Raw genomic sequence first — 10647 nt, 5'->3', positions numbered from 1 at the left:
CACTTTGTTCGTAAGTACGCCGTAATTCAAGACCCACATCTTCGTTGTTGTTTTTTGTTTTTTTGTTGTTGTTTTTTCCTCTTAATTTGTATCATGTTAGTTACAGGATCTAACTTTTCGTTTTGTCGCCGCACCTTTGTTCAGTGTTACGAGATCATGCTGTCAGGTTGTAATATCCAAACTACAAGATAAAAGGTAACTCGATGTTAAAGAAAAGGTAACCCTAATAAATAATTATGCGCAACGGTGTGCGCAGAAGAAGAATAACAACGGTCTTCGGATTTCTGTTTGCAAGCATGTAAAAGCCGCACAGTAAAGTTCTTTGAATTGTTTAACACGTGTATCTAGTGTGTGTTTGTTGCGAGACAACGTTGACTACGCCCAGTCTCGACACATGCCATCCACTCCCAGAACTTCAACTCCTGGTCCCTCATCTTCTTCCACTTTTGACTGTGCCATGAACGAGCTTTTGGACATTTTTATTTCCCGATTTGATCACAGGAGCGAAATAGAAAACAATAATTATGTTGTCACGTTTTCACCGTGCAAAAGGAGGGGAAACAATACGGTTAATTTTTTTTTTTTTTTTTTTAAATGATGCCACTGAATGTGACCCAGTTGTTGCGTCACAGAACTGCTTGTACCTCTTCTTTCCTCTTCGATCCAGTAGATTTTTTTTATCAATGCCCTCAAAGAGAGTCTTTCATCTTTCATCTGTGGCTAACATCATAATGAAGCAAAATGATGAAATGAGAAAATCACAACAACGGCAAAATCTTCTTCTCCAGTACAAACGCGACCAGCAAGAGCAATACCTCAGATAGGGAAACAGTCAAAATCATCAGCGTTCTAGGAACACCTGAAGTAGACTCAAAAGAAAAGGTCATGAAAGTTTTCACGGCAGCTGTGAGATAAAGCCTGAAGAAATAAATCTCCATCATCCACAGAGCAGGACTGAAGACAAGGAAAGGATGTCCCAAGTCAACATACGTGCAGACCTGCTATGCTAGTGCCTGAACCCCCTTCGTGTGTATACGCACACAGAAAATCAAAATACGCACGTTAAAGATCCAGTAATCCATGTCAGCGTAGGGTGGGTTATAGAAACAAGAACATACCCAGCATGCACACCTCCGAAAACGGAGTGTGGCTGCCAACATGGCGGGGTAAATAACCAGAATGGTCATATACGTAAAATGTTACATGTCTGTCTGAGTGTGTATGTGTGCGTGCCTGAAATCTGATTGAATGACACAGGAAACAAATGATGATCGCCCAATGGCAGCCGTCAGTTGGCTCCACCCAGGTAGGCAGCCTGTTGTGCAAATGACAGCGAGTTTGTAAAGTGCTTAGAGCTTGTTTTCTGACCGAGGATATCCGCTACATAAGTATCCATATCAATCCCCTCAAAAAAGGAACAACAACAAAGATACCAATGACACCAGTGGAACACCAAGACCCATCCTGGTCAAGTTTACATCACTGAGGAGAAAAGCTGAAGTGATAGATCATTAGAAATATAGGAACAGAAACACCAGAAGAGATCAACTACACACCATCAACGACGACCTGCGAAGCAGATTGTTAGAACTGGCGAAGAAAAACGGCAACGTTGTCTAAGTTGTCCACAACGTCGGAGTGGAAACTCAGGTGTGTGTGTGTTGAAGACGGCGCCTGGACAGCTAGCATACAGCAGATGCCAAGGTGATGTTCGTGAATATGCTTGATGACCTGTACCTTCTGGGAATTGACACCTAGTACTATTCGGCCTTGGGTCTGCAGGACGTTGTCTTTACAGGAATTCAATGGAGACCATAAACAGTGTGCTCCTATCTCATCAGACACTTCTAACCAGTCTGCTAGTGAAATCTTCTTCTTCTTCTGCGTTCGTGGGCTGCAACTCCCACGTTCACTCGTATGAACACGAGTAGACTTTTACGTGTATGACCGTTTTTACCCCGCCATGTAGGCAGCCATACTCCGCTTTCGGGGGCTGATAGTGAAATCAAATTTTTGTTCTTTAATATGTGCGGACAGATGAACACGATTAAACATCAAGAGTTTATTCATTTTATTCAACAGTTTGATTTTCTTATTTTTGTTAAATCAAAAACAGACCGACAAGACCATCAGTTTATTGAGATTTAATGTTTAAAGATATTGGGTATCACTTTCCTGTTTACAGTCGTAAATATTTATCATAGCAACGTTCTGGTAGAACTGTAGGTGCTGTAAAAGATTCTTTTGCTAACCATATACGTATGTTCTTTAGTGTGAACAACAATTCTGTTTGTCTGTTTTTCACTTAGAAAGATAATACAGGTTATGATAAAGATCTGCTTGTTGGAACGGCTAATATTCTCCATGAGGGATCGCTGTATAGTAGTGCAGATCTATTTGATGAAATTGAATCAACTATGATTAATTACCAAAGAAAGTATGGTTGTGATGTGCTTTTGGCAGGTGACTTTAGTGCATACATTAAAACATTAAACGGTGTTGTTGAGTCTAGTCAGATTGGAGATAACAATTTAATTAATGATATTTTTTTCGTATAAAAAAACTGAACATCAGTGCTTAAATCAGAACTCGCAGGTTATTCACAGACCGAATGATTACGGTTAGAGATTACTAGATCTTTGTGAATCAAGTGAATCAGTTGCGTCTGCGTGTGAGTGCGTGCATGCGTATGTGTGGTGTGGTGTGGGTGTGTGTGTGTGTGTGTGTGTGTGTGTGTGTGTGTGTGTGTGTAAGCACGCGCTCGTGTGAGTGTTGGAGATGGGGGTGGGTTCTTTCTGCCTCTGGTATATTAAAAAAAGAAAAGAAAAAAAAAAAGCAACAAACAAAAACAACAACAAAAACGGTCCGACGTGTGGATGTGGATGTCAGAGTGAGATAGACAGCGTGTGTATCTGCCACCGGCTGCGTGTCATGTGACCTATTCCTCCTCCTCCTCCTCCTCCTCCTCTCATTGTGCCTCTGCTGGCCTTGACACGGGCACGGAGCTCAGCGACATTACATAGTTACTGTGCGTCTTGTTTCCTCTCTCTCTCTGTCTGTCTGTCTGTCTGTCTGCCTCTCTCTCTTTGTCACACACACACACACACAAACACACAAACACACATACACCCTATCTCATTCTCTCTGTTTCTCTTTGTCTGTCTCTTTTTCTCTCTTTGCGTCTTTCTAGCTCGCTCGAGTCGCTCTCGCTATTTCTGGGTTTACTGAAAGTAGAGAGGGGGATGATTTATGTGAAATATGCTGCCAGAATTTTGAAAATGTTGTTTATTATGCTTTCCATTGTGAAGAATATAGTTATAACACTAATCGAAATGACAGTAACTTGTTTTCGTATCCGTCTGCAGTGAATAATGATCCAGCGGCTGTCTTTGTATCAGAGAATAAAGATATGTATATTGTCACTAGCCAAATATATTGCAGAGGCACAGAATATCGGATGGAAAAGATCGTAGCCTCATTGTAATATTGTGATAGAAATATAATGTAAAATGAAATCAAGGTAGATAAACAACCAAAAGTAGGGTATCAGCTATACAGTCGGATGGTCGTATGTTTGATTTTAACGATGTCCCAGTCATAACTCTACTCAAGAAATCTGGTCTTTACAACAACAGCAGCAGCAACAACAACAACAACAACAACCAAATGGGGAAAAAATTAAAAGAAGAAAAAAAGGGGGAGGGAGAGAGAGAGAGAGAGAGAGAGAGAGAGAGAGAGAGAGAGAGAACTTCAGACCTATTTCAAACTATACCCTTTCAGTCAAGATAACTCGAAAAGGTCGTTTTACGTCACCCCTCCGTCATTCGCCATCCAGTGACCTCCCTTGGGTGTTTTTCTGCATACAGACAGAACCATTGTACAGGGACAATCGTCTTTCATTTGTTTAAAACAAAATTGTCCTGTACAGTCAACAAAGAGGCCTCAGATCTGTATCTGCTCGATCTGACGGCAGCTTTCAACACAACAGATCACGAATTTTTTTTTTCTCAAATCGTCTTCATCATATTTGTTGAACCTCGTGCACAGCCCTCGGTTGGTTTAAATCTTACCTATCCAGTAGCACTCATAGGTGTCCAGTTCCACTTCTGAAACCATACCTCTTCCTGTTCGATACAGTGTTCCCTCAAGATTCAGTTAGTGGTCCAGTATTAGTTAGTCCATGGACGTATAGGGGATAGGTCCATGTATTGTCTGTATACTAAACCATTGTCCGACATTATCAGCCAACATCGTCGTGATTTTTCATCAGTTCGCAGATGACACCCAACACAAAATCTTTCCCCCCCCCAAGTTCTTTTGCTGTCCTTTAAAAAAAAAAGTGCATTGCATTCTGTGTGCGTGTGCACGTGCGTGTGTATGATGTATGCGTGTGTAGGAAAAAATGTGTGTATATATATATGTGTGTGTGTGTGTGTGTGTGTGTGTGTGTACCTGCGTGTGTGTACGTGTGTTCATGTCTACAATTTATAGCATTGTTTCGGTGTTTTTAGAAAAAAACATAATATGTGTTGTTGTTTTTCATGTGCTGTGGAATATTATTATGTATTATTGCTTATGTATTATATTATTATGTACTATTGCATATGTATTGTTTCATGTGAGGCGCTTGGAGCCAATTATATGGGGAGTTAGCGCCATGAATCATGTGCTACATCTTCTTTTTATCATTATTATCATTATTGTCATTTAAAGTTACTTGATATGTTTGAGTAGTCTGGGAAAGGTATTAATGTAATGCTATGAATGTTTGAGTGTTTACGTGTCTGTTCCGAAGACATATATCCTCTCTCTCTCTCTCTCTCTCTCTTTGTCTGTCTGTCTGTCTGTCTGTCTCTCTCAGATTAGAATGGCGTTTTGATTTCATGATAGCTATCGTCATTCCCCCTTTTCTAGAGGGCTTTGATGGTAAACGGACAATAAAATATGTCAGTGTCAGTGTCAGTCTCTCTTTCTCTCTAAGTCTCTTTATAACGACTCTGAAAGATTGATTGATTGATTGATTGATATGGATACTTATATGGCGCCTATCCTCGGTCGGAGACCAAGCTCTGAGCGCTTTACAAACACGGGGTCATTTACACAACAGGCTGTTTACCTGGGTAGAGCCGACTAACGGCTGCCATTGGGCGCTCATCATTCGTTTCCTGTGTCATTCAATCAGATTTCAGGCACACACACATACACACTCAGACAAACATGTGAAATTTAACATTTTACGTATATGACCGTTCGGTTTATGTATCCCGCCATGTAGGCAGCCATACTCCGTTTTCGGGAGTGCGCATGCTGGGTATGTTTTTGTTTCCATAATCCACCGAACGCTGACATGGATTACAGGATCTTTAACGTGCGTATTTGATCTTCTGCGTGCGTGTACACACGAAGGGGGTTCAGGCAACTGGCAGGTCTGCATGTATGTTGATCTGGGATATCGGAAAAAATCTCCACCCTTTAACCACTAGGCGCCACAAAGATTCGAACCCGGGACCCTATTTAACCAGTCGGCTTTTGCGCCCGTCTTGTGTTTTTAGAAAGGTTATTTTGGTAGCTTTGAGACAAGGGTACCCTCGGTAAGTTGGGGAACGTGTGAGAGCGCCACCTCCACCCCCCCACATACACACCCCACCCACCAACCATAGCGCGTCCGTTTTGTTGCATAAGATGTCTGGACCCCTGGTATATGTTCCGTGACGGGATGGGGGTTGGGAGGAGGGGCGGGGGGAGAGAGAGAGAGAAAGAGAAAAGGGAGGTAACGACTGACCCCCGTGGATTCTCAGGTGGTTGACGAACGGGCGATTCAGTCCACTGCTTTCGTCTATTACGTTGATAGTCATGGCGCCACTTACTTCTATCACCCTCCCCACCCCCACCCCCCCCATCCCCCCACACTTCCCTAATTACCCTCCCTCCCACCAACTCTCTCCCCGTTCCTTTGTCACACTGGCTCCTCTTGTCTTTTCCACCAAGTCACTGACCGTGGCAGGGGTGGAGGGGGGATGAGGAGTGGTGGTGGTGGTGGTGGAGGTGATGGTAGGGAGAGGGGGAGGGAGACAACACAATACAGTGACGTTATTTATGGCCTGACAAAGTGTGTCCCTGTCCGGCCCGGCCGGTCGGCCGTCAAGAGAAAGAGATAAGGGGGAGGAGGATGGGGGGTGAGGGGTGGGGGGGGGGGGGGGGGCAGTTAGCTGACTAGGGCATGGGGTTTGGGGTTGAAAGACCTCTTGGCGGAAGCCCTTTATTGTATAAGATCGTGTTGATGAAGACACCTGGCTTGCTGTTTTAATGGGTGGGACCTGTCGGAACGGGGCATGGGAAGGGGGTTGGGGGGGATGTCATGGGATTTGTCTGAACTGGACTGGACAGCCTGCGCCTTGTGTGGTGGTGGGCAGTGTCAGCATGGTCAGGGCTGGTCTTGTGTGATGGTGGTAGTGGTGGTTGTGGTGGTGGTCAGTGAGGATGGTGGTAGTGGTGGTTGTGGTGGTGGTCAGTGAGGATGGTGGTAGTGATGGTTGTGGTGGTGGTCAGTGAGGCGTGGACCATCCACCGTTGTTGTCGTTATTGCTGTTGTTCTCTTCTTCAAGTGTCCGGGGCCGTTGTTTGTCTGTTCTGTCTGTCTGTCTGTCTGTCTTGCCAGTTGAGTTGATTGTGGTTGGTTGTTTTTACAGCTTTTCGTTGCAAGGCAGGGTGAGTCAGAACACACACACACACACACACACACACACACACACACACACACACACACACGAATATATATAAATATATATAATTTCATATATATATATATATATATATATAGTCATATAATCATATGCATTCATCTCACTGCTATTGAGAGAACACAACAGCAATAATAATGTTGTCATTGGAAAAAATATATTAGTGTCTCTGTGTCGTCTGTTGGCCAGCTGTCGTCTGTTGGCCAGCTGTCTTGGTCATGTACGTGGTGAGCCAAATAAACATAATTTACACACGCAGGCATAACTATGACACACGAAAGCAACATCCTCACATCAACCACTCAGACAGTGACGATGAGTGAGAGAGAGAGAGAGAGAGAGAGAGAGAGAGAGAGAGAGAGAGAACGACTTCCGGAAAACAACAAACTTTTTTCATAGATGGAAAAAGGAATACGCAGAAACGGCTTGTTTTCATCCTGCCCAACATAGAGCGGAAAATATAACAAACACGCAATACTCCTCCTCTTCTTCATTCTTCTGCGTTCGTAGGCTGCAACTCCCACGTTCACTCGTATATACGCGAGTGGGCTTTTACGTGTATGATCGTTTTTAACCCGCCATGTAGGCAACCATACTCCGCTTTCGGGGGTGTGCATGCTGGGTATGTTCTTGTTTCCACCGAACGCTGACACGGATTACAGGAATTTTAACGTACGTATTTGATCTTCTGCTTGCGTATACACACGAAGGGGGTTCAGGCACTGGCAGGTCTGCACATATGCTGACCTGGGAAATAGGAAATATCTCCACCCTTTACCCACCAGGCGCCGTCACCCTGATTCGAACCCGGGACCATCAGATTGAAAGTCCAACGCTTTAACCATTCGGCTATCGCGCCCGTCAGACGTCAGACACGCAATATAAAAATATATGACATGACATCGGTTTCTTTCAAATCATGAGAAAGAAAGAACGAAAAAAGAAAGAATGAAAGACAGACAAAAAGAAAGAAAACAGACAAACAAACAAACAAACAAAAAACATAACAATATGAATACGTGCATGAATATTATTTACAACCGAGAGTCACACACACACACACACACACACACACACACACGCAAACACACACACACACACACACACACACACACACACTCACACACGCAAACACACACACACACACACACACACACACACAGAGGTGCAATCAGATAAGACCAAAGAGTAGATATCGGAGTAGGAGGAACAGAAGAGACAAACAGTCGTAAGTCGTTACAGTTCTGGCGTCTGTTCGTGCATTTCTCTTTCTGTGTCTTTCTGTTTCCCTCGAATTGTTTCATTCTGTTGTGTTATTCAGTTTCACATCGTTAGCTGGTGTGTGTGTGTGTGTGTGTGTGTGTGTGTGTGTAGCATGTCCACTTGTGAGTGGGTTCCGAGCACTGAAATGGATTCTATGCAATCCTGAAAGAAAAGCTGAATCGAGACTTTTGAAGCCTAGCTTTGGGAGAGAGACATGTCGCCGCTTGTTGGCCAATGAGCGACCTGTGGTGTGCCCTCTGAGAGTTTCAGTTTCAGTTTTTCAGTTTCAGTCTCTCAAGGAGGAGTCACTGCGTTCGGACAAAGCCATATGAACGCTACACCACATCTGCTAAGCAGATGCCTGACCAGCAGCATACCCCAATAAAACGCGCTTTGTCAGGCCTTGGTGTAATGGAATTTATTTCTCCTGCGTAAAATTCGGTATATGGGCTTGTGATGCATTCTCTTAGTATTCCATTTCGACAACAGTGTAGTCAAGACACGGATTTCACTTTTCAACAAAACAAGACCTCATTTTATTTCTTCTCTTTTTATCCCTCAAAAATATAGTCATGATAATAATCCCAAACCCTCAACCAGTCCTAGATTTATGATGATATTTACGCATGAACTATGTACAGATTTCCTTTCGAACCCCCATCTATGTTTATAAACAAATTAAGACTTGTAAAGAGTAAGTCCGGGCTTAAAAAACAAACAAAACAAACTCCTTCCGAAACTCACACACACACACACAAATCCAGACTCACACACACACACACACACACACACACACACACAGAGCTTCAGAACTTGGAAACGACACGTGATTATCGTTTATTTCCATACGGGCAGGGAACACTGAATTGTTGTCAGTTCTCACACACACACACACACACACACACAAACTCACTCAGCAAGCGAAAAAGGTGAACTCAGCACGTGATGCAAGTTCATTTCTGTTTGAGCAAGGTCCATTGTAGTGTGTGTGTGTGTGTGTGTGTGTGTGTGTGTGTGTGTGCGCGCGCGCGCGCGCGCACTTTCATACAAGGAAACTGCAAATGTTATGAAGGATGCTGCGCAATATGTCTCGGGCTATGGCATGTCACCCACGGACAGACAAACACAATGATTGTATACTTGACTGATGGGTGGCTTGCCCATAAAAGGAGCTCCGTTGCACCATGCCTTGACAGTCATGCTGGTTGCCCTTCGTCAGGGGCTGGGCACTTGCTTCCACCAGAGGATAGCAGTGGGAAAGCGTCTCCCGTAACTCAGACAGGCCGTTCCTGTATCAGCTGGGCACCAAAGGCCCAAACGTCAGGCGAATACTGCTAAATGGAGTGAAAGCATGACCTGTTTTACGCATGTACTGTAACTCAGTCTGAACATATTTAGGCACATAGACATCCTGAACTTTCCTCGTTCGGCTATAAATAGCTATGAAATTAGGCCACCCTTCACGCACCGGCCGTGTCACTGTAACTGCAGATCTAAATGTTGTCTTATTTCTGAGCATCGCTTTTGATTTTTTCCAAACAACCATTGTGATGTTATATGATGTATGTTATTCGTTTCAGACACTTTGTTTAATAGAATTAGCACTAAACATGTAATTAGGTCACATTAAAACCAGATGACCTGGATCGGTAAACCCGTAACTTGAAATGTTTTGAAGACACAATTTGAATTAAAGTTGTAGCCAGAGACAACTGAATGAAAATATGAGGTGTTGCGCATATGTACTGTGATGCTTTCTGAACATTTTGAGGCACATAGACCTATCAGCAGTTTCTTCAATTGGTTAATTTTAATCATGAAGTTAGGTCACTGTGCACGCACGTTTTTACTACATTACGTTGACTGATGTTCTTAACTGTGTGTTTGTTTATCCCACTACTTGTGACCAGTCACACAAATACTGTGCTGTGCTAGATCCGGTTAATCTATATTCATAAACACTCTGATTAACTGGAATCTAATTAAATTGATGGTGTTTAAAGTCTATCAGCCGCAAGTCGGGAGATTGATTAAATCTGTAATAAGGTCACAGCAAGATATGATGGCCTTGACTATTAAATCCATAATTAGGCCTGAAAGATATCTCTCATGTCTGAACAACAAGATATATTTAATTAGGTCATCGTAACTGGGTATAATCATGCTATTGCAACTACCGAAACAGATATTTTATAATGTAGGAAATACAGTCAGACAGTTCTCGTGTCAGATCATAGTTGCTATGATATATATATATATATATATATATATGTGTGTGTGTGTGTGTGTGTGTGTGTGTGTGTGTGTAGATACATACATACATACTTACATACATCAGTCATAATGTAAAGTGTGTGGAAAATTGGAAGCCGAATTTGGTGTACTTTTTTTACACGGTTACCATGGACGCATACATTTACACACATACATGGATACATACACAGATACAAACATAGATGCATACATAGATGCAAACATAAACATATACATAGATATGTAAATACATCCATACACGCATACTTAAACACATAAGAGCACTCTGTTATGCTCATCTCTGACATAGCAACATGAAGAAGCATTCAGGTGTCTGCCTCTCAGCGGTTGCAAAGTGTCAGGCGCAAGAACTACTCGTTCTATATCTAAA

General features: G+C 42.9%; 1 protein-coding gene across 1 annotated transcript in view; it reads left to right on the top strand.

Annotated features, from left to right (window-relative positions):
* Window positions 1-10647, top strand: part of LOC143282836 (organic cation transporter protein-like) — a 49689-nt gene that overhangs the window by 1011 nt on the left and 38031 nt on the right. The window lies entirely within an intron of this gene.

The sequence above is a fragment of the Babylonia areolata genome, chromosome 6, assembly GCF_041734735.1.
Source record: "Babylonia areolata isolate BAREFJ2019XMU chromosome 6, ASM4173473v1, whole genome shotgun sequence".
Taxonomy (NCBI): Eukaryota; Metazoa; Mollusca; class Gastropoda; order Neogastropoda; family Buccinidae; genus Babylonia; species Babylonia areolata.
This window is presented reverse-complemented; position numbering and strand designations above follow the sequence as displayed.